Source organism: Protopterus annectens, chromosome 2.part2 (genome assembly GCF_019279795.1).
Source record: "Protopterus annectens isolate FY-2018-M chromosome 2.part2, PAN1.0, whole genome shotgun sequence".
Lineage (NCBI taxonomy): Eukaryota > Metazoa > Chordata > Ceratodontiformes > Protopteridae > Protopterus > Protopterus annectens.
This window is the reverse complement of record NC_056730.1, coordinates 790,098,796-790,123,727: the sequence shown is the minus strand read 5'-3', so window position 1 is coordinate 790,123,727 and position 24,932 is coordinate 790,098,796.

Genomic DNA, 24,932 nt, shown 5'->3' with positions numbered 1-24,932 from the left:
TCACCCCTGCCACATACTTGAAGCTATTTATCTGTTCCCTTCTTTCTCAGTTCTCAGCTTCTTCTGATTTCTCCAATTTGCTGCTATTACCACTGTCTTGTTTGTGCTTAGCTTCATCCCATGTGCCTTCAGTTTTGCATTCCATTCCCCTGTCCTTTGTGGAAGTTCTTGCACAGAGTCTGCCTGTAATGCCACATCATCTGCATACAGCAACTTTGTTGATCTGTCCCCTCTGACTCTTTGCAAATGTAGTCCATCACCAGTATGAACAGCAATGGGCTCATAGCTAAACCCTGGTGCACACCTACTCCCACTGGGAACTCCTCTGTGAGACTAAACACTGTTTATACTTAAGACATTGGGTCCTTGTACATAGTCTGCACTAATTCTACCAATGTTTCTGGGACTTCGAACCACCACACTACTGCCCAAATCAGCTTTCATGAGACCTTGTGATATGCTTTTTCTAAGTCTGGAAATGCCCAGTTGGGCTCTTTCCTCATCTCTAGCTTCTTCTCAACTATCTGTCTCACTGCAAACATCGGGTCAGTTGTCCTGCAACCTGATCTGAATCCAAACTTCTCATCGCCCATCTTACATTCTAGTACTCTGTGTATCCATTTATCAATCACCCTCTCCAGAACTTTCATGCAATGCAACAGGAGTTTGATGCTTCTGTACTGTCCACGGTTGTGGAAGTCCCCTTGGTTCTTGCACAATGGGATGAGTATGCTTATTCTCCAGTCGTCTGGGATACGCCTTTCTCTCCACATTGCTGTAAGTACCCACAGTAGACATTTCTCCCCTATTGCACCTAGCATCTTTATTATATCTGCTGTGACCTCATCTAAGCCTACTGCTTTCCCTGACTTCATTTTCCTTAGTGCTGTTCTTACTTCTTCTAGGGTGGGCTGCTCTCTTCTCATCATAGGCTGTGTCTGGGACAGTACAGCTTCTGTGTGGTTTTCTTCATTCAGAAGCTACTGGACATACTCCTTCCATCTGCCTTTGATGTCCTGTAGACTGGTGAGCAGGGTGTTGCTGGCATCCCTTATTAAGGATTTCTGACTATCTTCTTTATCTTTCTGTCTTTGCCTAGTGATTTAATATAGTTTCTTTGTGCCACCTACTGAGTCACCTTCCAGAAGCTGGTAGAGTGCCTCCAATGCCCTGTTATTTTCTATTGCAACTCCTTTCTTAGGTTCTTTTGTAGCCAGCCGGTATTCCTTCCTAGCCTTGTCAGTCTTTTCTATCTCCCAGTTTTTCCTGCACTCCTTCTTTCTTTTGGTGAGCTCACGGACATCTGCATTCCACTACCAGCTTTCCTTTTCTATCTTATTTCCATAGCTGAGTGCTACATATCAGTTCTGTAGTCCTCACACATGCTGTTTTGAGGCTCTGACATTTTTCTTGTGGTGCTAGAGACTTAAGTAATGCCTTGAACTGTTGTACTTTCTCTCCAGTCAACTTCCAGGTCTTCTGCCTGGTCTCTGTTGACGTTATAGCCTTCTCTTACCATTGCTTGCAGCTGACTGTGGCAACCAGTGGTTTATGCTGTGGGCTGACTGTTTCGCTGGGGATGATTTTGCAATCACTAATTCTGCCAAAGTGCCCTTTCCTTTCCTTACTAGGAGGAAGTCTGCCTGAGTTACATGTTGGCCTCTCTTGAATGTGATCTTATGAATATCTCTCTTTCTGAACCATGTGTTGGATACTATCAAGCCATTTACAAGGCAAAAATCTAGAATATCCTCTCCTTCTTTATTTCTGTTGCTCCACTCATGTGGACCCAGGCAATCCTTATATCCTGATTTGTCTGTCTGTCCCGGTATGTGCATTCATGTCACTCATTATCAACACCAATTCATGTTGTCCTGCTTTATCTATCTACTGTCTGACTCAATGTCACAACCCTTCTGTGGGGCATAGGCTGATGAGACTGTCACTAATTCTGATGATATCCCTTATCTTATGAAGCCTCTCTCTCATCACAATTCCCACACCATTTCTAGAAGTCCTCCTCCTGAGTTGTAAATTCTGGTTCCCCACTGCCCTTTCATCCTTTCCATCTTGGATCTTGGATCTTGGATACATAGGATGTCCACCCTCTATATCATCATGTCATCCACTTCCAAGCTGCATCCTGTCAGTTAACCTACATTAATTGTAGCAATTCTCAGTTCATGTTTGTTTAGCAGTCAATTGGTTTCACTTCGGCCAGGAGCTTATTGCCCAGGCTACACCCCTGTCAGTATTAGCATGGGTGGGTCACTGGAGTAGCTCAGGTCCTCTACCCAATTATTTCCAATAACTACCCATTTTTTTGGAGACATAACCACCGAATCATGTAGACCTATATTTTACACCATCAAGTGGCTAGCTACTGCATACTACAGTAGATGTCCCAAAGCAGTTGGTCTGTACAACTCTTCCCCCATAGGGACACCATGTAGAGTTTGTGCTGCTGCCCACAGCTCCAATCATTGGTGAGTTTGAGATGGAATGACTTAGCATGTTTTTCAGAGGTGGGAAGAATGCACAGAGACAGAAGGAGAACACATGAGACATTGGCCAGAAGTCAGGATTGAACATTCTACCTTGTGCATGGCAGGTGATGACTTTAACCATTATGGCAACTGGTCTCTAATGAGATCTAGATGAAACCTTAAAATTGTCATAATTTCCATTCATGTGGCAAACTGAAATAGAAAATACAGAACTGCATGGATTCCAGATTAAAGGACAATGCCTTCTGCCACATGGACATTATAATATCATATTTGAACTTAATTAGCTTTAACAAATTGAGCAGAAATTTAGTATGGGTAACCATGATACTAGTGACTGTATACCCCAGTGATGTACAACTTAAGCAGGAATTTAGTACTGGTAACCATGATACCAGTGGCCCTATATTCCAGTGATGTACGTTAATGAGCAGCATATTCATCAGTATACACATATCATACCTCCTATCGAGAGCTCCTCTTGCTTGAATGAGCTCACTGTGATGAGATTTTCAAAAAGTCTGAATTTCTATGTTCTGTAGTAGTTGTTCACCATTGCACAAGGCTGGATAGGATATATATTTTTACAAACAGTGACCAGCTCTACTTGTGTCAGTAAGGCTCTACTCTCATAACCAAACAAATCCCTTTACGTGAGTAAGATATGACTAGCATATACTTTGCCATAGTTACAAAAAAAACCTACATGGCTATAATTAATAGAATAATTAATAGAATATAAATCTAGAACACAGTGGGTTTTTTTTATTAATTTTAGGTAGTCCACACTTTTATTCCTTACATAATATTTTGGACTTTATGTAAAGAATTCATAGGTTTACTACTGAAACCTTGAAACTGCATAGGCTGACCGGTCACATGGTTGACCTGAAATCCTGAATCCAGAACAGTGAAATTGCAGCCAGGTCGAAACTCTATACATCAGCACCTATAGTTCGATGTATTTAACATAGCAGGAGATGACGTCAGTTGCCCATGCTATGCAGATTACCGTACTGCAAAATTCCATAATCAACTGTACATGCATTTTACTATTTTGCAGTGGGGCAAGCCCCCCTGCACCCCCATATGCCTGCAAATTATATATACCAACTCCGAGATTAAACTACAATGATGAAATGGGTTAATTCCCTGTTCCATACTGAACCGCGATTTCAACTCAAAATTCCAAACTCAAATACTCGAAATACACTACCCATTTGATGTGGTGCAGTTGATGTATTTGGGTTCAGAAAATTGCCCAATCGCAATGGTGTTTGTAAACCGACTTCATACTCTGACTGTATTATTCTACAGTCTCATGTCAAGCAGGGAAATTGGAGGGGTGAAATGACAGTAGAAAGTTTTCTCTTACAGATTAGAGTTTACCAGATAAAGTTATCATTTAGGTAATGATTTTATTTATTGCAAAACCATTATAGCATGCAGTCGCACAATAACACACAAATATTTGCTTTGAACAAATCAACTTTATCTATTTAAAAGTATGAAATACACGCAGCATACTTATCACGCCTCTTTATTACTTGCACAGAGTACACTTGTGGGTTTGTTACTAACATCTTTGAATGGGTATTCAAACAAACAAGATATATATTTCCATAACACTAACAGTAGCATGTGCCTATGGCACTTACTGGTATTCAAATAGTACTAAAATCAGCAATAAATTAAGAGCCATCAGCTAAACCTTTAACTTCTGACTATTTATTTCTTATTTTATTTGAAGGAAAATAGTTGCTGAACTACGTATACAGGCTTACTTGTGACGTGACAACAACCAGAGCACTATTCCTTGACAAAAAAATAATTTAAAAATGGGTAGTGACTTATTATGTCATCTGTGCTGCAAAAGCATTTGAAACTATTTCAGTTACTACCACAGTCACCCTTAAGCATGCAGAGCATTCTTGTGTTGCCTAATTTAGATAGCATTGCTTCTTTTATGATCTAGTAAGTCCATACAGTATAAGATCTTTTATAAGTGTCACCTCAGGTTACAACATTCATGTGTTATGGTTGCAATATGAGGTACTTTGCCTGATTGTCATTTTTAGTTTAATTTATATACAATTTGAAACAAAGGTGAAGAATTGCAATATATTTTGTGCCCGTGCAGCTTTATAATTTGACTTGCTACTTTTGAAACTTGATAAGTTAGACTATACTAGTTATACAAAATAAGCAAAAAGACTTCAAGCATAAAAAGAAAACACACAATGAGGCAGGAAGCAGTGAATGAGTGTTTTAGTTCTTTATTAGATTTTAGAACTTCATCAGAATAAAGAAAAAAGAAAATATTTCAGTTAAATAAGTTGGCAGCATAAAAGTTAATAAACCCAACCTCCTAATCAGCCAATAGGCAAATGAACTAGTGAATTCTTAATGAAAAGCCACCAATAAGCAAATAACCATTACAATTGATTAGAGATGGTAAACAGCCAATGAACATATAACCAATACTAGAGAAAGAAATGGCAAGTTAACCTATGAATATAAATCAGAAAAGTGTTTTCACCAGTAGAAAGATACTTGGAAAATAAATCATTTTATAAGATATTATAAGCCATTGTAAGTAGATTGGATAAAAGACTATAAAATATTTTATACAAAAATGTAATTAGTTATTCCAACACAAAGCACATTTCAAATTTAGTTTGTCATTAAGTCCTGGATAAGTGTCCACTCCTAAAAGTAATTGTCATCTCAGTTCTTTAACTTCTAGGAGTGTGTTGTGGTCACCAAATATAGTGTCAACTTGCTCAACAACAAGGAGCGTGAAAAACTTAAAGTCATCACAACAGCTTGCATGTTCTCCAAGAATGTTTTTATGGTCTTTGTGCCTGATTGCACTGCAGTATTCCTTGATTCTGTTAGAAAGTTTATGGCAAGTTTTTCCTATATAGAAACACTGGCAAATTTCAGAAATGCTGGCTTATACCACGTTGCTGCTGTTACAATCAAAATATCTATCAAATTTAATAGTTTTATTACAATGGTTAAATGTGAAGCTGAGACCTGTAAGTGTATACTTGTAGCAAATACATTTGTTACATGTGTGCATGCCTGCTGGACCAGCATCGCAGTTCTCCGCAGTGGAAAAGATGGAACATCTCTGTTCTCAAATGAGAGTCTTAGCGTTTTCATTTTTTTAAAAGAAAATAAACGTTTAGTCCCTAAAGTATCTTTAAGATCAGCACAACTAGAAATAATGTTCCAATTATTATTTAAGACCTGTTTGACTGCATACATGTCCCTTGAGATGGAGATAGCGAAATTAAGACACCGGTCATCAAAATGTTATTGTGCACTAGAAACTGTCACGTCTTATTGCAGCAAATGTATCCTTTTGTAATTCCTTTTATTTCTGTTGCCATGCTGTTAATAAATATATCTTTTATTTTTTGCCCTCCACAACTTCAAAGAATTTGGCTGATAAAGAAAAATAAAAATAAACAAAAAAGAATAATAATAAATGTTACATGCCATTTATTTAACCAGTCACATAGCCTGAACTGACAGCATTACAAATCGTTAATAAAAATCAGCAAGCAAAACTAATGCATGCAGTGTGTGAAATTACCCTTGTAAGCACCAAAATTACACACCAAAAGGAAATGCAAGATCTCTGCACAGCATATTGAGCACTTTTATCCTTTATTAAACAGACCTTTTAAGAAAACCTGTTGTTATATAGTACATTGTTTAAACATCCCAGTCATCCTAGATCATGTGATCAAAAACAGTCACTTCTTTCTATCACACTAACTCATACATATTTATTAAACAAATGAAAAAAATCTGTTCTTACCCTTAAAATATTGTTCTTACTTATTGAGTTTCATAAAGAACTATATTATTTGTTTCAAAATAAAATGTGCTGGTAGTTTTAGATACATCATAATATGGGTGCTTTCAACTAGAGTACATATTCACTGCCTACATTGACAACAAGCTTCCTTGATGTGTAACAATGTATGAAATTATGTCCTGTCTGATGAAGTCTTTTTAATAAGAGATACATCAGAGCCTTGTGTTTCCCTCTGATATTATGTGTGTGCAGTTTGGTGAAATTATTAACAAAGGAAAACAAATACAAATTCTCTTTTTCAATAAATGAACTAAGCTATGTGGCTCATTTTCTTATCTCTCCACAAAGACGAAGTTCTAGTGATTTAAGCATACATCAGGGGGGCTCACAGGCACCATAGTAACTGGATGGGGCTATCCAATGAAAAACACACTGTTTGCTGCTTATAGTTGTTGCAGCATGACCAGCCCTGTACTGGAATGTTTTCAACACATTTAAAACCATGGGAGGAGAAGCCACAATGTGTAATTGCCTAATCTTTAATGTGGATCTCATCTAAAGCCTGGGTTATTGGGAAAGCTGCCACACAAGTTCAAAGTCCTGTAGATGGGAAACCTGTGTACTTATTTTTGAGATATTAAAATAAAATAATTAAAAAAAAAAATTTTCATTGGAAGGTATTGAGTACCATGATCAATACTTAAGACTAAATGTAACAATTCATGTGAATTGCAAAACGACTAATGTATCCTCTGTTTGTATATATGCATCTAATCCTTGTATATATCTGCAGAATCCATGCTTGAAAATCTTAAAAAAATCTTGTTAATATAGAAATATACCTGTATATACCTGAATAATCTTATGTACATCTACATTATGGTCGCATATACCTTATGGTTGTACATACTCGGAATATTTGTTGTATATATCAACATTCATAATATAGGACAGCATGAAGCACTATGCTCCAAAATCAGAAAAAAAGATAATCTTGTTACACAGTACTGTAGAGCAAGACCCGAATGCAACAACTCTATCAAAGGTGTGTAACAAGTACTACACACCCCCTAAGTGCTGTGATGATTAGGTATAATGGAAGGGATGTTCCTTTAGTCCTTGAATATTTTTCCTCCTGTGTCCACTGAAGTTTGCAGATGTAAGTCTGTAAGCAACATATGTAAATTAGGGCAGTATTTAGAAACTGCCCCTGACTTTTTCCTTACCTGCTGTCTATATAACAGCACTTGCTAAGTGCTTTACTGCCTATTAAAAAGCCTGTAAAACATATCAAGTTTGTTTTTTTTTTTCTTTTGTAACTGATAATACATGGAGTAGGTAAGACTCCATGCACTACAAAGGGTTATGATCGGAAATCATCATTCATAACCCATTATTATGTGCTCCTGACATGGATGCTAAGATTCACCTTGCGAGCATTGCTGTTAGGTGAATTTCTGGACATCCATGTCTTGAACACACAATAACATGGCTAAGATTAAAGACCCGATCATAACCCTATCTTTTTAGCATACTTCCAAAATTATAAGTGCCCTTGAATCTTGCTGGTTATGTTGCCTCAACATATGCTTATATCTTATTATTCTGAAAAAACAGCTTCTATCACTCATCTTATAAGTGAAGTACTTGTGAGAAAGTCATTGAGAAGGGTACCGGTTTCAAATCCCATCAGGGCTATATTGTTTTTCTGGCAGTTACTGCAGAGGACTGAGACTAATGTTAATGAGCTACCTTCTGTAGTACAGGGCTCAAACTTCCCAGCCTTCATTTGGTTGCTGAATGACCTTAAGTAAATCACTTAATCAGACAGTGCTTTGCGACAATTGGGAATTTGGGCTAGGGATCTTAATAACCGCATGGACTGCATGATTAGTGACTGCCTATGAAGCTATATGCCTGCATATAAATGGAATGTCAGTTCTAAAAAGAAACTGTTGGTTGGGAGGGTGGCCTAATGGTTAAAGTGTTTGCCTTGCAAACATAAGGTGCAGGATTTGAGTCTCACAAGGGATAATTGACTAGGCTTAAAAATGGCTCGCAAGGGCTGTTAGCCTAATACTAATCTATGAACCTATGAAACCTACATATTCTGTGTGGCGCTGTACTCCATGTGCCTATAATGAAAAAAAGACAGTGTCTAGTCAGACTGTCCCAGTGAACTAATTCAAGAAAAGCAACAAGCAAATAATACATTATTTTCTCAAATTAATCTATAGGAGTATCATTGTTACTGCAGACATTATAAACATTAACATTGCATACAGCTGAGAAAAAAGTAAACATATGTAACATTTGCAGATAAGAAATGTTCAGTGACTCACTAATTTAATTTATTGGAATTAACCTATATACTGGAATTCTAAAACAAAATTATCCCCGGGATTCATGAAGCTCGGAGCAAGGCCGGCGTTAGGCTTATGCCGACCGAGCGGCATGTAGATGGCGCAGTAGCGCCAAATGCATATTAATGATGGCATGCTGTCACCACAGCCACGTGCATAGGAAACGAGCGCGAGTGCATAGGGCGTGTCGAAGTGCTGCACGGAGGCGTGGAAATGCCAGCTGTCGACGTGCAACCTAAAATGCTTGCATATAACAATTTGCCTGCAATAGTAATCACATCTGTCAGTGTCCGTGGATACTGAAACATATGCAAAGCATGCAAGACAGTCCCTGCGAACACAAAATTAAGAAGCAAACACAAATGCACAGTAGGGAATAATGAGTCCCCATCCCTCAAACAAATGACATTGAAAACTGTGTGCCCGTATTCCAATGCAGTGTAGATAGTTATACCAAGTGGAAGTGAAACGCATCATGTTAGCGTGCCGCCAATAGCTACATCCAGGCCAATGGTCAGGGTCACCAGCTGTCCCACATTGTGAGGGAGAGTACACAGCTGGGCAGATATGTCCATAACAAAACCATGATAAATGTAAATATCTAGCGACCGTATGACAGAATTATATCCCAAAACGCATGTAATAGTCACATACAATAGGTATGTCTGTATGTAACATACCACATGTGACAAGAAATAGAATAAGTAAGAAAACGAAACAGAAGGAGCATATAAACTGCTACAACAATAAGCTAACATGTAGGCAGAAAGGAAAAGTATTATCCGTAGTGTTGACCGTGGGTATGTGTTGTCCAGTACAATCGGATATGTGTCCGGAATATATCCCATCCTGGACATATGAAAAGGTGGCACCCTACCAATGAACATAGCAGTCAGCCAAAATCCACAGATATGCGGTCCAAGCCGTACTTGTCAGGATTTGTCACAGTGGAACGGGTATTACCCAGGTGTACCAATCATGTCATGAAAGTTAAGTATGGGTGTGTACCTATGTGCGTGATGTACAGCATGTGGAAGGTGAAACATGCCAGGGTAGTCCACGCAACCATACAGGTACCTGACATAAGCAGTGTATGCAATGTGTTACCTTGACCGTGTCATGGGCCATCAACCAAAGCAGTGATGGATGGAGTGTCAGGAATATGCATGTGGGGGGGTGGGTAATGGTATAATCCTCAAAGGCGAGACTGTGTTGTATGCAGAATAGGTGAACTGGAAGTGTACGAGGGAGCAGTGGGTGAATCAGAAAGAAACACAAAGAACAAATATACACATCTGCAATACAACCTGACAGGCCATACTGTAGAACACAATCACACAAACATATGAATATTAAAATGTGCGATACAATTGTACAGAAATGTCACCGGCACATACCCACAGAATGGTCCTGATGGAACCGGCCCATTCAAATACAACACACCTGGATGCATAATTGAATACCCATCATCCCCTCCACAGCACATAACCTGCCCCCATACCTGAACGTCCACCAAATCCAGCCATACTCGGCCTACTAGCTTGGTGCAGCCACATCTACACATAGTGACCACTACTCATATGTAGTAGGCAGTGTCACCCAAGGCAGTGTCAGGATTGCAAACGATGTATCCCTTGCATGTAAAACCCTCAACACATTTTCGTAAAGCCAAAAGAATGGTCGGTATTAGTCTTGTTAAATTTTTGGATATCCCTCATGGGATAAGTAGCTTGTGTAAACATCAGAATGTGTATCAAGACATGATGTCCAGTCCTGTAGACATCTGGACACAAGTTGAATGTGCAGTAGTGGTGGACGAGACTGCCCAGCACTAGATGGTCATGCAGAACCTACTACCCAGGATCAAACACCTGCCCGTGACGCACGTGCCCCCACATGAATAATCAAGAGAATATATTGTACACATTCGCATAGTGGCACTTGGAAATAGGGTGATGATGGCACTGACATAAACAGGGTACCCCCTGATCCACTGTGTGAGGGACAGTCACTGTTTGGGTAGGTGTGTCCTGACCAACAATGATACAATGCCAAATGTCCTGTGATTGTAGGAAATAACTATGTACCATACTGCATGTAACATTTGCTTAAAGCAGTCATGTCAGGATAGAAAATACATAATTCGTACAAGAAACAGACTAACAACTAAAGTGCTAAAGGTATAGGCTCTCAGCTAGGAAAATAATGAATGTTCTAAACCCGCACTGACCATGGGTATGTGTTGGCCTAAACAATCTGGTGTCCCCAAAATATATCCCATCCTGTACATATGACAGTGTGGCAACCCTACCAATGGTTAGAGCATTCGCACAATAACTGGCCAGCCTCTTAATCACTCACAAAGCCAGTGACCTTTGGAGGAAAGGTGTTGAATGAGAATGACTAATGACAACAATTAAGAGTAATAGACGCATTTAACTGCATAAAATAAGTAGTAATACGAATCTGTCAACACGTTCCAAGTTAATAGTACTAATATTGTAGAAGTGTCTGTGATTGTCCCTGATATGTCATAGCCTTGTCCCTGTTACTGTAGAAATTAGTCCCCGAGTATCACAGAGGTCCGTACAATATGTACACCAACCAACAGTCACATTTGCTGACAGGACTATTGCATACCTGTAGTGAATTTATAACTGATGTCCAGAATAATACTTATCATATATATGAATAAATGAAATAGTCAAATGTGAAGGGAAACACCAGTGGAACCGCCCCCCCCCCCCGTATTATGTAGTGGAATCACTCCCCACTCTATATTATGTAGTGCCAACCTAATAATGTGGTCAGAGGTGCCCAAACACCTGCATCTGTAAACACAGGTAGAATGTTAAAATCAGGACTAACTCTGCCCATGAGCTACATCTGACATTGAACAGGTACAGGGAAGTTCTAGTCACCAGTCGGACAAGCCTAAACCCAGTCCAGCACATGAACACCCTAACAATCAAACACACGTATGTGCCAGGACTATAAGCGTAGGAGTTCAGAATATCCTTGGAGTGAGTAGACATGCAGCACGGGTCCAGAGCAGTAGGAAACAGGGAATGTCGGAAGTGTAGTACTGCAGTTTTCCTGGCAGGAGAATGGATGCCTGCTGTGTAAGTGAAGCGGTGAGGCGTATGTTATAGTAGCTATGAACCATGGGTATACATATAAATGAGGCAGAACAACAATAGTGTAGTGGTTAGAGCATCCGCCTAACAGAAAGGCATTCTCAGTTCAATTACGACTATAGCACATATTAATTTGTTGTGTAATGAATGCCTCTGTGCTGTAAAGCCAACATTTCAACATGTAAAGGTGAACGAGTGTCTCGCATGGGGCCATAAACTGGATTCCATCAATCAAAGTGATACTGTCATAAGGAATAAGGCACATGTAATCACAAAGAAGTGGCAGTAAACATATGTAACTCACAATAGGTAGATGCAAGTGTGCCTGCGCGGGTGTAAGCAGCTTGTAGCATAGCAAATGTATGTTGTCTTGTACAGCTGTTTATATATATATATATATATATATATATATATATATATATATAGATAGATAGATAGATGTGTGTATAGATAAATATCCACAGACATAAAAGAATTATGCAATTTTAAATATATATATATATATATATATATATATATATATATATATATATATATATATATATATCTGTATAGATAGATATATATATATATATATATATATATATATATATATATATATGTATATGTATATATATATATATATATAATATATATATATATATATATATATATATATATATATATATATATATATATATAAGAATGAATGCCGAAAGATGAAAGCAAACATAAGGGTTGTGAAGGGAATCTGGAGCAAGTAAGGTGCTTGCAGCGTATGTCAGATAAAGCTGCACAAGTGAGTAGAGCACCGCTATGCATACCAGAGGCAGGGTTATACCAGTGGCCATAACATCATTGACTTGCTACGTCAACATTATACACAGACAGAATGTAGTTCATGTTGTGACCACCTACACTTGTAACCCGCAAATCGTTCGTAATCCATAACACCAGGAAAGGCACGTATGTGCAAATATGAATGGAGGGAGACCCTGTGAATACAAGAGGCGGTACAAAATGTGTGTAGGGCCCCAATGCTCTGGAGAGGGCAATGTGTAAAGGTGTGTTATGGCTGCAATATCAGGTGGATAATGGCTGTTATGCATGAAATCTCAACACGGGTGTGCTAGAGAAACTATGGATAAGCGATTATGGACACAGGAGTGCTAGGGTATGTTGCGTCGGTTGCAATGGAGCGGCCCGTGGAGGACAGCTAGTATGTAGGTGTGATTCCCAGATAGAGCGTCGTCTACGTGGAGACATGTGTGAATGGGCGTACCATCGTCGGATGTTGTGCGTCAGGGCTGGCAGCCCGGAACTTAAAACCTTTCTGCCAACCATGCACAGAACGTAGTTCTGCTGTGACAACCCCAAACCGGGAAAAGCAGAAAGACACAACTACATGCAGACATCAATATGTTGATGTACAATCTCTGTAACACAAGCACTCATTCTATTAACATTAATAATATGAATGTGCACAGAAACAAACACAGTAGCAGGAATAATAGGCTGTGCATACAAGTAATAGGTCGAATGACACTGTATCACATCACACTTATCAGCGGTACCCCAGACATGAAAAACGTGCGACATCTGTCCACTGTACAACGTGCAGTATACTGATCACATGTTCACTGGAGTGAAGTGTCAGTGTCATAATGACTAAGGCAATAGTATGCTGTTGAAGCAGAGATAAAACCCAATACACATGTGTAAGTGTCTATGTCCAGGAAATGTATTGGTTAACGGACATACAGATGTATATATAGATAAAAATATATATACATATAGATATATATATATTGATATACACACACATATATATATATATATATATATATATATATATATATATATATATATATACACACAGATATATATGTACACACAAGGATATATATATATATATATATATATATATATATATATATATATATATATATATATATATATATATATATATATATATACACACATACAACAGGTATTGATATATACACATACAAAACAAATATATATGTCATTGTAGATATACACATGTACATAACTAGGTTACTTTACAGAAATTAGGGGTAACATATGTTCAGACCGGGCATATGTTACTGGGAGGTTCAATAAAGAAATGTTTTACCAGCCACACTGCCCAGCTAGGCTGGTCAGACATACAGACAAGCAATAAAGGTAAATACACCACTGCATTCCAAACCACCAGCAGGAAAGTACCAGTGGGAGAGACCTGCAAGGTCTACACTTTAAACATGGATAACGGGGTCCCTTGCGGGACACCAAAAATTCACTATACAGGCAACCTGTAGTGATTGACACAAGCAGGATGTAGCTGTACACAGAACAGTAGGCTGTGCAAGTGTAGTAACACATGGGTTGACAAAACGTACGATATGTGTCCCGAGATGGGGAGACTGGGCAATGTATAGGGGTGTGCTCATGCCCCAGCTGCGCTCGCAGTAAGTAGTTCTCATGAGTGCTGTAGAGGGGTGACAGGTAGGTGAACCATGGGTATGCAATAATGGGCTTAAGCGTGCAGGTGCTGGTTGGCAGAGATGTAGTAGGCCCACCTAGTGGAAGTCATTAATATTACTATGTGGGCATAGTAGACGCCTATACCCCCATACCTGAAGAGCACATCTACTGGATAGTCTGTAAACCAACGGAGGAATACATAGGGACCATATCAGTGCCGTGTATCCGATTAGCATGGACGTCCATAGTTATGAATCAGAATGTAACAAAGTCCAACTAAACACTTCCAGAACTAGTAATATTAGGTGGACAGGCGGTGGAATACATAGGTAATGACAGATGACAACATGTATGAGTCATAAAAAGCATGTACCTTGACAAACGTGAATGAATACATATGCTCTGTGACTGTCAATGTGTCTGGTTAATAGAACCAATCATCTAAATGTGTCCCACAGGGTGTTATGCAGTGTTCCTGATACAGTGATCATTCTCCCCCATTAATATGTGAGGTCTGCTAGTGATGGAAAGTGCATAATTTGCTGATCACCTTAGGTAGATGATAGCATAATAGATGAGGTTTACCACCCGTACGCCTTTGAGGGACACACCCGTCTGGGCAGTTGTGTCCTGCAAAATGAATGTTATGGCACATGGCCTGTGAGTTCGGGAAAGGAGGCCATATATTGTGTGTAGTGGTGTCAGAAATTAATGTTGTATCAGAAACAGCTACATGTAATAGGAAACAGTATTAGCAATTATAATGCTACAAGAATAACCTTAACGTATGCAAATGATTGAGGTAGTCAGTTTACTACTGGCTGTGGGTATGTGTTGCCTTGACACATGTGATAGCTCTACATATAGGACCTATAGGGCCACCACCATTCTGAATGGCCAAAGTGGGACCTGCTCTGTAGAAATGTCAGACGTACTAGGGCAGAACATACCTACAGCCATGCATAGTACAGAAATATACATATCAGCACAAATCAAAGCGTAGTCTAGCAGCAGTCAAGTTGCTTATGCTACTTCATATAACATATTGACGTGTCAGGTATACAAGACCTGTAACAAGCAACTATTACAGACACGTAGAATATGAGAATGTCCCCTAATCAGGACAGTTGCAATGGCTAGAGTATTGTCACATGACATATGCCTAATGAGGGACTGTCCCATGCAAAGTGGGAAAGGTGTTACTCCTACAGTCTCCCGTCGTGAAATCTGAAAGGTGGAAAACGTACAGTAGGTATGCGGTAGCATGACCCAGCAGACAGCTGTGTTAACAAAATAACATTCACATGTCAGCATTGCAGAGTATCGGTTTCCATGTATCAGGCAGATGGGAGCAGATTGTATGAGGAACATGCAGATGATAATATGATTATGTCACTGGACAGGCCGCAGAGTCCATACAGTCGAACGCCTGCCATTGCCAAATGGTTAGACAGACCCAATACTGTAGTCATGTAGTCTGATGTAATATGCATCACAAGGGATAGCACACACCCAGCGTGAGTGACAAATGTAAGCACAAATGTTGGCGAGCAAGCGGGTGTAAGCGTGTTTGTCTACCAGTATGCCAGTAGTGCACTGTCAAAGAAATGTGGAGTCTGAACGGGTATAAGGTGCTGTAACCAGAGGTCAGCAGTGCTTAACACTGTGCAAACCCACGCACAACTGCTCAGACCTGCTGGAATGTGCCTTACCCACTCCGTATCCAAAGGCATTGTTCTGTCCGCAAACAAAGAACCGTCCTGTTCACGTGTTGATAGCAGTACCCTGCGCACATAGCTCATGTGAATTAACAATACACCATGGCATATGTACAGACAATAGACCACACACACACACCATACAGCACAGTCATCCAACAGTATAGCAATGTACTGGCAGATATGTCCGGACCACTCGTGTTTGCAGGCCTGGCTGTCCTATCAGTGTGAGCATGCCCAGTATGACTGTTACGCATGTTGTCGACCAACATTACCGTCATACCGTCATGTGTGTGAGCATGCCAAGTATGGTCAACTGCATTGCATGTGTCACATGTCCAGATAGTCAGTATTGTGCTGCCGACCCCACCATTCTACACAGACAGGTGTCATGCTGTGTCTGCAGGGTAGCTAATGGTCATGTGGCATTGACAGTTGCTACATTTCTGCATAGCGTGGGGGGACATCTAACCGCATCCACAGTCCTACACACCACCGGGGGTGGTGCACATGACTCTCACGTGTGTACGTTGGATGGGGGGCACAGCTGACAGTTGTACACATATGCCACTACTGTACTGGTATGCCAGGTACTCCATGTCAGAGTGTGGACCTACCGAAATTGCTGTTTGCAGGGATACCAGTGTACGTCAGATCCCAGCTTTAAATACCAGCATAGTGGTGTTGGGCGTCCTAGCTTTCACAACCTACATCAAACTGCCTGGCCTGCTGTAGTCTGTGTGTGTCTCTGGGGGTTGGGGTCATTCATTGGGCATATCCATAGGCCATTGTATATCATTTGTCTCTATTGGTCCACATCTGTCCAGATGCATGGAACGTGTGTGGGCTGTATGGACACACATGATGTTCAGCCCATAATCTGCATTGGGTTAGGACACCCTGTGTACTACTGGCTACCATTGTGACCCCCGTATGTGCTACAGATGTCATGGTGTCACTATGGATGTGTACTGTCTGCTGCCCTAACATTCGGCCACCAAAGTATCTTGTATGCTCACATACATACCATAGCAATGGGTAAAGACACATTCTAATACAACTGCCAATTGTTAGGTCGATAGACATACCCTGGGGGTGTACCGGACCTGAGGATGGTGCTGGAGGGCTGCCTATGTCAGATGCACACAGTGCGCCTCCTATACATGGCCGAGCACAGGTAGTGTATTGTTTGGCATCCATTGTACTGTGTGCGGGTCAGAGAGGGTGAAATCCCTGGGTACCTACTGTGTCAGTGCATATGCTTTGCGCTGCCTCTTTGCCAAGGGTAGGTCATACTGTGCATGGCCCTGTCGCTGACTGGGCCCTGCTCAGGTAGTTCCTTCGCCAAGTCACACTGTGCCTGTACAGGCCAAAGCAGTGGTGTTGGGCCATGTGGCCCTGCCCCATGCTCTTCCTGCTGCAACTGTTACTGAAAGATCAGATTGTGTAGCATAGCAAATACTATAACAATTTGTGTGCATGTAGCTAGTGAATACTGCTGGGCACCACCGGAAGTGTCCAGATACCAGAACCATGACCTGAGCATCCCAAACACATGCTCAATTATATGTCTTGCCTGTGCATCTGCCTCATTATGGTGTGAGTGTTCAGGTGTGTGTGCATTGCTGATGGGTGTCATCAGCCACGATACCAGTGGTTACCCAGCATCCCCCACTAGGAGACTGTAGGGAATGTCCATATTGGCAAAGGTGTGGTACAGCTGTGTCAGACTCCATATATCGGAATTATCATAGCTTCCAGGGCAGACAGCACACACATTCAATCTAATGCCCTGGCCATCGCATATGGCCTAGCTGTTGGAAGGTATGCCCCTGCAGTAAATGTAGGCCCTACCCCACTCACCGGATGTTGCTTTGAAGTGTACGTGTGTGCAGGCTATAGTGCCCAGTACCCCAGGGTAGTCAGCCATGTGGTTGAAGAGATGCATATTGCTGGTCTACTAATCACGTGTGTTGAGGACATGTATGTGCTCACTAGCATGTGTTGACATGGCGTCTGTGAACTGGTGCAATACTCTGGATGCAGATGCCTGTGAGATCCCCATGATATCCCCTGTTGTGCTGTGGGAGGTACCTGTGGCTGGTATACCTAGGCCAACACCTACCGTGGAATCCACTGTGATGGGTTTCCCTCGGCCTGCTTGATGTGTCAGGTGTGGCAGGCACAGGTCAACAAGCCGCTGTAGGAGGTCTCTGTCCACCCCATAGTGCTCCACCATCCCCAGCTCATGTAGCCCCTGGTAAGTCACCCTGGGTCTATAAAGTCTTATGTCACCCCAGTAAGGGTTGTTCGGCAGCATACACATCATCACTGCCCTCAGCCTCTTGCACATGTTGGTCTATGTTGCCTGCTGCAGCCCTTCTCATTTGGTTGGACTGTGTTGTGAAATGTCCCCACAGGTATACACCGGTGGTGTACAGTGCGGAAGAAACCTGTGTGTATGCTGCTTGCTCACATTACCGTACTGTTCAGGTGTGGGCTGGCCATGTAATCTGCTGATTGTGCTGATCATCACCTGTTTGTGCAGCCTGTTCACACTGACTACCCCACTACTGGTTTTGTCCCTCCCAATGTCACCAGGCAGGTATAGACACACCCCTAGCTTAGGCGTGCTAAGGCAGGAGCACTCCCAAGGCACAGCTGTGCAATGTACGAACAGTATGCCTGACCCCCCTCCCATGCTGTGAACTATATTCGAGCCCTGCACCCAGCTATCTACACACATACAATCCAGGGATCAGTATCACACCCTGGGGGTAAATGGGATACATTATTGTCAGCCTCATCTGCATAATATAGTCTTCTAATGAATAGTTATATGACCCATACCGAACCTCCAAATTAATAACCACTGCTTAGTGTCGCTCAGATACGTACACAACTGGTAACAGGTGCCTTACTATCACAGTATTCGATGTCCCATGGTCTTCCCAGCAAAAAAATAACCGGTGTCTACACAACTACAATGCGGGACCCTGCACACAACAGACGATGTGCATTACCACTACGCCATGGCAGATATACATACATCCGAGGTTATCACATACAGATCATCCAGCACAAACATTCAATAGTGCTGATGTCCCCAGACATATATGTATATATCTATGTCTATCTCTTTATATCTACATATATCATATATATTATATGTATACACACACACACACACACACACACACACACATATATATATATATATATATATATATATATATATATATATATATATACATATATATATATATATATATATATACATATATATATATATATATATATATATATATATATATATATATGTTTGTGTCTTTCGGCTTTTCCCAGTTAGGGGTCACCACAGCGGAACTCCGGTCCGCTAATCATTGGCAGTAGATTTTTATGTGCTGGCTTGCCGGGCCTAATGCACAACCTTCAACGAAGGAATGCCCATTCACTCATGTCGCCACACAGAAGATGCTTTAACTGAGAATCGAATGGGCAACATCTAACTGTGAGGTGACAATGCTACCGCAGCACCACCACCGCAGTCTTATATACACACATATGTAGATATTGCATTTATATCACAACAGCAGACCACATGACAGCAAAGCATTAGACAGGAATGAAAAGGAAACTACATGTGCCCCCTGCATCATGTAGTGTTGTTACTGTCAAGGCATGTGTGTTTTGTTGCAGCACATGGGTCAGACTGTATTAAGGGTAAAATTAGGGCTGCTGACATTTACTCACCAGACCTATTGGCAAATGTATGTGTTGACAACCCAGTGTCTTGGCAGAATATGCGGGCTGTGGACACTATATAGGTCAGCAACAAAACACACTGAATACATCCTGCAGCTAGCCACCCACAGATACCAACACATAGGGTATATCTGCCAACCACGCACACCTGCCATGCTTTGGAATCGAGCACCTACCTGTCTATTCTACCACACTACAGCATTACGCAGTAACAGAAAACACTACCAAGTTTCAGCATCACAGCACTCCCAGAGGCATACTTCTGGGTGGGTGACATCATCAGCAAAGGCAAAGAAGCCGATAGGGAGTGTATGGAGAGTAAGCTGTCTAAAAACATTATTCTGTCCCCAAGCAGCTGGAAACACACACACGCGGCAGGGATGGGATTAGAACATAGAACTTACTACCTGACTACCTTATCCCACCACAGCATTGCGCAGTTACAGAACGCGCTTCTGAGTTTACTGGAACACAGCACTCCCAGAGGCATACTTCTAGGTAGGTGAAATCATCAGCAAAGGCAACAACGCTGATAGGGAATGTATGGAGAGTGAGCAGTCTAAAAGCATTACTCTGTCCCCAGGCAGCTGGAAACACACACAATTAGCAGGGCTGGGATTCGAACGTACACCTAACTACCTTATCACACTACAGCATTACACAGTTACAGAACGCGCTACCGAGATTACTGGAACACAGTACTCCCAGAGGCATACTTCTAGGTGGATGACATCAACAGCAAAGGCAAATACGCCATTAGGGAATGTATGGAGAGTGAGCAATCTAAAAGCATATTACTGTCCCAACGTAGACAGAGACAAACACATGGCAGTGGTGTGAGTGGGACAACTGCCTATCTACGGAGCACTATTACAACACTACATAGATACAAGATGCGCCACAGACAGTACACCTTTCAAGACATTCAACCAGTGTGTTCAATGTAGGAATCCATCCTGACGTGGGGTATGGACATCTGCTGCCTGGATGGCCACTATTACTATACAGGATTTCAATGGTCATGCCCATGCACAGAGGCACATAACCAACACAAGGTGTCACTGGGCATGCTCACACACTTAGTAGCACACATCCGTTTGGAATGTACTGTGTGTCCATCTACACAACGGAGAACCGGGCATGCTCACACACTTAGTAGTAGTGAAGGGCTGTCTTGTATGCACACGGATTCTAAACACGGAGCGGCACAGTGTGTCGATAGTGAACATTGTTAGCACGAACGCTGCACTACATATATCTGACACCGGTCATCAGTGCTAGATGTGTAGCATTCGTAATCACAGCTGGCAATCCAGATCCAACAATGGGGAATATGGACATTTCTGCAGTGAGGAACACCTGGCATATGGCACAGTTGTGCACAATAGCACAACCACCGTATACCTCAGATACAGACATGTGGCCCATAAGACTGTGATGGACCGCTCCAGGTGTTAGTGTCCCCACGTACATGAAGGCCACTCACATGTACTGACCATTACACACTCAAGAGCCATCACAGATGTCTCAGGTGCAGATCACAGTGGTAAATGCCGCATTCTACTATGTAGCCCTCAGGCATCACCATGTCCTTGGACCAGCAACACACATCCATACATTACTACAACACCATGTTACTCATTACCAGTGGACTGTATATAAGTCTACAGCAACTGTGCAGACTACACATGTACTGACAGGGTTCCATCATGTGTTATGCAATGCACTGATACCACTGTTCATAACCAGGTCGGCTCTACACAAAACAGGGGCCCTGGGTCTTATACAGCTGTAACAGATGACTGTTGCTGTACACCAAAAAACACTCATGTTTGGATATGACATACATGTAATTGCCGTGGATATGTACATGGCCCACACACACAACACATATGTACATAGCATAGCTTTTGCTGTCCTCCATGCAGACAAGTGGCTACAGCAATCACACGCATGCACATGGAAGGTAGGTCCATGGCTGTTGAATACTAACAGTACATAAGGTAGCAATGTTGACTGAGGTAACATTCCCTTTGTACTAGTTACCCATGACAACTATCATATCATACAACAGTCCATGTGTCATGTATGTCATCACACATGTCCACCAATTGCAATGCATACAGACATGGCTACATGAAAGAAATGTAGGACCAACACACATGTACATGTAGTGGTGTGCATTCAGCTACCATGCATGTACAGTAACTGATGTATGCAGTTCATCTGTGTCTAACTACAACATGCAGTTGCAATGCAGCCCCATCAGTGACACCTGTATATGGTGAAATACTGACAGTACGGTAGGATGTACATCAGGTATGGATGGATGTGTGTGTACATAAAGTGGTGGTCCACCTTTGCAGATGGATGTTTGCTGAAGACAGCTCACAGGTGTGTCACAAACCATCCTACCATGACATGTGCAAACAGTAAGCTATGTTACTGATACTTGAAGGTGATGACATACAACCTACACAGCGGTCAGGGTGTTACTGACTGTAAATCACTTGACACCTGTAACACTTATGTCCTCCCGTGTGCATATAGCAGCACAATTGCCAAAGGTAGCGTCGGTACACATAATGCGGCCAATACTGCTGCATGTCTGTCAGACGTATCATCATATAGCAGGTGTATGATTCACAATACTGCCATGTGTGTTTGCTTGTGTGACCATGTATGCCACGTATGGTGGGGAATACATCCCAATTGTTACACACCCCTGTACACTGTTGTAGAGATCTGTACATACTGCAGTGTAGAAAGCAAGACATAGGCAGGGGTGGTGTGTGTATCACACACGTCAGCTATCAGTATGTGAATGACATTTGTGGACTCCACAGTGTGTGTGTGTGTGTGTGTGTGTGTGTGTGTGTGTGTGTGTGTGTGTGTGTGTGTGTGTGTGAGTATGTATGTATGTATGGCTGTCTGGTGCATGGAGTGAGGGTGTATGCTACCATACAGGACAGACAGGATCCCTAACCCCTCATGGTGATGCAATCTACTACCCTGATGATGCCGTTGGTCTCAGCCTTACTGGCTACCTGTACATGTTCATTCTCTGTGTCACATCATGTGGGTGCACAGTACTGTGAAGGTGATTACCACATAGGCAGGGGTCCTCACCTCAACACTACTGAGTTTGCGTTATAGTGTCGTTGACCCCATGAGAGTGGGCATGTTACTGTGTGTTTCTGTGTATGTCTGTGCGTGTTCTCATCCTGTAATGTGACAGTGTATTACAGCTACACAGTGAGGCCTCATGCTATCAACTGGCCTCTACCCTTGACATCAGCCAGACCGCTGTGTAAACCCCCCGCACCATGTCACTGTACCTGTGATGTGACTCGGTATGGATGTCGCATCTCTAGCCACTGTAGCCTATTAAACAGCTCACATGCTTCTGGATCAGTAGATGTGTGGACATCTGTTTAATGTTAGCCTTTCTAACAGTGAGGTTGAGGCTACGTATAGCATGCTGGTATTGCCATACATGCCTGTGAGTACTCCACATTTACACATGGGAAACTGCAAACACTGCTACTTATTGGCACATGCAATTAGACCTTAAGGAGGGAAGCAGGGCATCATTACCAACATGCTGTTACTGTTGTTACCAAGACACATACTGTGAACATACAGTAATGCACTCTAACTGCAAACACTGTAACATAATGGCACATGCAATTAGACCTTAAGGAGGGAAGCAGGGCATAATTACCAACATGCTGTTACTGTTGTTACCAAGACACACACTGTGAACATATAACAATGCATTCTAAACCTGTACTACATGGTATGTCTGGTGCATGTCAACAGTACACAACAAATATATTATACACTTATCCCACTATTCTGTTCACCCTGTGCATTAGACCATATGAGCATGTCCCTGCACTGATGGTGTGGATGACAGGAATTCGGCACAGGCGTCATCATATGCACAGGGTGATAATGTTTGCCAGGGCCATAGGCTGCACCAGTGGATGACATCATGTGTGTGGGTTAGGGCTGGTGATCTGATTGGACATGTGTGGTTGTTATGCATGTGGGTGTTGCGGTGCCCTACAGATGTTTCTGCTGTGTGCATGTATGTGTGCACACAGTTCTGCCATGTGTCTGGCCTACACAGAGGTATTATTGACAGCTCCAGATTGTACAGACCATGATGTACAGCTCACTGTGTCCGGCCATGGCCACATGACCTGTGCCTGCCAGGGGTTTCACGGGCACTACCAGGCAGAGGTACAGATTGGCTACTGTCTGATGACACATGTCCACTGGAACCGTGCCCCCACTGGGAACATCCAGGGTCAAGTTCACATGGCCTGCTGTGTCCTGGTGTGGACAGCGCAGCACCAGCTGCACTGCTACTGCAACCGGCACTGTGAGAGTGGGCATGTGAGGTAACTCATTCACGTTAACCTGCACCAGGTGGTGTAGCTGGCCTACGTCCACGTGGCCTATGCCTCACTCCTACCAGATGTTCCAGCACAGACAGCTCATGCTCGCAGATTGCCATGCCACGGTCAAGGATTCCAACCATGTCACCCAATCGCCTGTCCAGAACATCAGCAATCTGCTGTTGAGCATTTGCCAATGCCTGGATGACCATTGGCACAGATTCAGCCCCTGATAACCCTGCCTGTACCTCATGCATATGTTCATCACTGCTAGAGTCTGTGGGGACACTAACATCAGATGGACCACAGGAGGGTAACGCACCTACATCACCTGCGAATGCAAAGAAAGACTCTACATTACAATAGAGACACAGACACACAGACAGAGACAGAGCCACAGACACACAGACAGAGACACAGACACACACACACAGACACAGACACACACACAGAGACAGAGACAGACACACACACACAGAGACAGACACACACACACAGACAGACACACACAGAGACAGACACACACACACAGAGACAGACACATACAGATACAGACACACACAGAGACAGACACACACAGTGACAGACACACACTGAGACAGACACAGACACACAGACACAGAGACAGATACACACACACAGACACAGAGACAGACCATGCTTGTGATTTGACAGAAGGCATGCAGCATGCATGTGATACAGCAGATGGCATGCAGCTCAGACATTAATAGTGGTAGT